Here is a 5,171-nt window from a genome sequence, read left to right as displayed (position 1 = left end):
AAATTAAAATGCGGGCAGACAGACAGGCAGTGCTTCAACATGATCTGCTTCCCCATAAGTGATATCGCATCACAGACGGACGGACCCATTTTAATAATCCCCCATGCTTTCTTCGAAAGGCGGGGGACAAAAATTGCCTTCATAGATAACAACCAGTGCAATCCAATCAGATTGTGAAGTGGATGTACAAATACGAGTTGTCGATGTCTTTTTTTCATGGTCAACACGACACTCCCAACTGGATGTAACCAAGAAAATGTTGAATTAATATGAAGCATGTCATGTTACTCATAATAATGCTAGCAAATTATTCCTCGGGAATGAAGGAAATGTTGAAAGGTGACACAGACTTTTTCATAGACACAGTGCTGTCCGTTTTAGTGATCTTGCCGGGACATTTAAAAACTAAATAGGCCCTCCAGCAACTGCCGCCTCAGGCCTTGGTGGAGCTTAATCCGCCACTGCGGGCAGATTCTTATGAAAGGGTGTCGCTGCCAATATTTAATGCTCTGCGACAATGTCGGTAAAAAGTACAATGTACAAAGTTCTAATACCGATAATGATACATTGTAGCAGAGCATTTAATATTGGCAGCGATACCCTTCCAATTCAATTCAGTATGTCTGATTGGAACTTTCTCAGAACGCTTTTAACCACTAGCACGCTTAAAATTGGTAATGTAAAAAATTTAACTCCCAACTTTTATTCATCTAAATGCTCACTTCTTTTTTTACTTTCAAATAACGTTTTATTTTATACCTTAGCTTGTAGTAGAATGATGAAATCTGAGTCAAAAATAGCTAAAATAAGATGTATGATATGCAAATTTAACATGCAATATGATTATTAGCTAGAATTCCTCTCATTTATATGCACAGTTATTCAGCAATCTGATTAAAAAACAGATCCTATTTCGTTTCGATGTTTTATAGTTCAAAATTTCGTTTTACTTGTCTTCACAACTATAGCATCTAGAAGAGTTTTTACCCTCGTTCTGGTTGATCTGAGGCATTAGCCAATGAAACGGTCTGTTACGGCGAGTTTTGGCGTGTGGTACACGGAACTGTGGGTAAACAACTGGAAACTTCAACGCTGATTGATTAGTAAATGTCGGACGTCATATAGGGCCAAAAGCTGCTTATATGGCCCCTGACACGTTTATGTAGTGTTCTGATTTATAATCAGATTGAGTGATTCAGTAAAATAATGACTCAAAAAGGCTAAAATTATGTGCATACTATGCAAATTAGATCTGTCAACCTATGCCAAAATTGATACATGATTAAAATTCAAAAGAAATTTTAAGCTAATTAAACACCCATTATGCTAATTAATATCAATAATTTAAATTAGTTTTGTCGATCTGTTTACGATCTCCGTCACAACATTATTCAGTTGTTAATGGTTATAGCTGAAATAAAATTAAAATATTGTAATATTTAGATCTCATTGTCCAGTTAGCCTTAATGTTAAATCCCAATTGGTTTAAGCCTCAACTGTCTCCGAAATGTGACATTTTTTACACGCCCACGTGGGCGTATTTTGTCGTCGTTCCTGTTAGTGGACACTCTACAAATTTTATCCGATTTTGACCAAACGTGAAATGTAGGGTTATATGTTAGCATATATTGAAAGATAACTTCATGGATTATGGCCCCTGGTTGTTAAAAAATCGCGGTTTTAGCTTGTGGACACTCGAGAGGTCACAATTTTTAGCCGATTTTGATGAAACGCAAATATGTGTTTATAACACAACGATCTCGGCTCCTTCCCTTTCGTTTTTAGGTTTTGGTTTCCCTAGCCGTCCAAATTTTTATCCGATTTTAAAAACCGTTCAAAAATATCACCATAACGCTCCAATGTTGGTTTTGTTTGATTTTATTTTGAAAATTGGACCGAGACTTTCCGACAAACTGAAATCTCCCTGTATGTAACAGCCATCGTCTTGCGCACCGATCCATCATCCACCGCCTTATTCGCTGAGCTACCATGGCACTGCTGCCTTAGAGTGAAGAGAAAAAAACAATTTCACGTCACAAATCAATTGATCAATACCTAAAATCAGTTTAACTCCATTGGCACTATAAATTATAATAGTTTCAAAACCTTCTACGTATTGTGTCTTGTCCGTAGATTTGTTTTGTGTAAATTGTGTGGCGCAGTCCCCCCGCACTTACTATTAGAGCCTGAGGTTTCAGATACTATTACTTTTAATCCATATTGCTTTGAGTCCTTCATCCTCCATATGTTACAGTTCAAGAATATAATTATAGATTACTGTCAGGCCTTACCCGTAAGCTTCCCTGACTGCTGTTATTATCGAGGTGTTGAATTTTGGTTGATTTTTTGTGTTTTGCCCCGTCACAGTGAATGACCCCTTTACGTTTAGTTGTTTCCCTTTTAACTGTTCTAACTGCAGGCTTATTATGTGTACCTTAGACTCTAAATGCCGAAACACAGTGTGTTCGGTGGCGAATATTGTGCTGGTTACATATATATTTCTGTAAATCGTGCACTGTCTGGCCCCGTACTGAAGATGAAATTTTATTGCTGTGTTTGGTACCGGTTTTGCACCATACTTCAATTACTGTTTCGGTTCCTTGGTTGTTTGACGATTTGTACCCGATAACGTCGCCCGTGTTTCAGTTTAAAAAGTTTTAAGGTGGACGGGTGGTATGATGATTCATGGAAAGTACAGTGGAATAACAATAAGAATTCGTCTGCTAAATGCAGCCATTTTGCCGCGAACAAAGGGACCCGTAGCGGCGAGGTGAGATGAGATAACGCTAGTAATATTATAGCGTGATGTTGATATTTACGGCCCAATTGTTCATCGCGAGGTTCTATATTATCAATTGGCAAACCGAAGAACTCCGAATGCATGAGCCGCTTACATCAACGTAGTGTCATAAAATGACGCCATGTTGTCGACCGTTTTCAAAGTAACGTTTTCGTCGATAACAAGAAGGAACATTGAACAAACCATGAAGATTCAATTCAATGAGTTGATTATTTTTTGATGGGTCTCAGATTCGAATGGAGCGCTAATATTAACCCACCTGACACGAAATATAGGTGCGCGATGGAGGGCGCTCCTAAAAAAGCAAGGCCTGTAACACCAAGGTTGTGGATCCTCCAGAGGTCGCAATTTTTGTCCGGTTCCTTATAATCTTGGTAATTTCATGGATTATGGGCCATGAGTGTACGTAAATCACGCTATTAAACTTAAATTCTGAACTCTCTATTGGTTACAATTTTTATCTGATTCTAAAAACCGTTTAAATATATCGACGTAATCGGACCGAAAATATCAAATAATGTACGCAAATAGTGGGGAAAAAATATGGTATATCAAGGTTGTGGACCCTCTAGAGGCGACAGTTTTGATCCGTTTTTGAGGAAATTTTAAATTTATGTTTATATCACAAAGATCTTGGTTCCTGAATTATGGCCCCCGATTGTTCCAAAAATCGCAATTTTAGCTTGTGGACCCGCTAGACATCACAATTGGTATTCAATTTAAAAAACATTTAAATATATCACCGTTACACATCAATGGTGGTAAAGTTTTAATTTCGTAAAAAACCGAACGAAACTGCTTGACAAAATGGCTGCTCCTTGTACGCAAATAGTGTAAAAGTATGTAATACAAAGGTTGTGAACACTCTAGAAGTCACAATTTTTATCCGATTTTGATGAAACTTGAAATGTAAGTTTATCATCCAAAGATCTTGGTTCCTTTCGGACCGTAACGTCCTGGATTATGGGCCCCTGATTGTACGATAAATCACGTTTTTAGCTTGTGGTAGTGCTATCAACTAATTGATTTAACGCATTCTTTTTGTGAAACCACAGATCACTGAACATAGACATGAAGAAGGCACACCGAGGGCGTCTGGAATCGGAGGGGCTGCTTGATGGGTTTATCCATTATTTTAACAATAAAAGAAAATAAAGTCAGGGCACAATCTCCAGATCTGTGACCATTTTTCGGGGTGATGTTCCCCAAGAAATGGTCACTTATCTGGAGTAGTAGTTATAGTGGCGGTGTCCTACTGGTCTCCATACTTGGACAACTTTTAATTTTTGGGAGCCATGGTGGTAGGACGTAGTCTCGCTAACCCGTAGACCCCGTGTTTCATCCTAGCGTTCGCAGAGAAAGTTCATTGGAATTGGTGCAGGACGGAGGGCCTGGCGATTGATAACGTATAATCGTTCGGATGGGACGAAAACCGAGGTCCCGTGTATACATTGGCGTACATGTAAAAGATCCTTTAGCCGGTACAGAACAGTAAGAGGTTAAATACGAAAGGTCAGTCATCCATCAAGGGGCAATATATCAAATCAACATGAGTTTGTGACACCTCTCATATTTCTAACGTTATCTTCAAGAAAACATTTATTTTCGAATTCCTTTATTCCGTCGACAAATTGAACCCCGAACTATAAAAGTCCAATCCCTTCTCATCAATTGGGACCACATTACTGTAATATTGGTGATAGAACAAAATCGGATAATCCATAGAAAATTGAGATTAGGTGACAACGATATAAATGGCCCTTCAGTTTCTAAAACGTCCACTCAACACAAACGATGTCATTTCAGGACTTAACATATGGTTCAATTTTATTTCAAGAATTCGCTTCCGCGTAGGGGTGTTTAACAGTGTAAGGAAAACGGGTGACTCAGAAAAAAAGCCAGGAGAGGTTGGACAGGCGACCCCTGTATAAGCGGGCAATCGAAACCGTGCCACTTACGCAATGACCGGTCTAATGATTTCACGCGCACGGTAGAAACCACTAGACCACCCAGCCCTCCTATACGTGACAGTGTAAGGTGTATGTTTGCAATTTAGCAGTTGGCGAAAACCGGATTAACCAGAGAAAACCCACGATATTGGGTCAATGCCAGACCAGACACCACAAGGCCATCTAAACTCCCGATTCGGTTAGAACAAGATTTTAATCAGCAAATTTCTTATCTCTACTCTAACTGTATTCCGACGGACGTACACGACTTGCCTATCCCAAATATTAATGACATTTCAGTATCAACACCCGAGATAGGGTAACAAATTACCTATATCGATCTTAATTCTGTGCTATCTTATCTTCTTATCCTAAGAACGTATTCTTAAGTTACTAAGGTATTAACTTTTAAAACATTATGT

This window comes from Patella vulgata, chromosome 1, assembly GCF_932274485.2.
Source record: "Patella vulgata chromosome 1, xgPatVulg1.2, whole genome shotgun sequence".
In the NCBI taxonomy this organism is placed as follows: Eukaryota; Metazoa; Mollusca; class Gastropoda; family Patellidae; genus Patella; species Patella vulgata.
Note: the sequence above shows the minus strand (reverse complement) of the source record.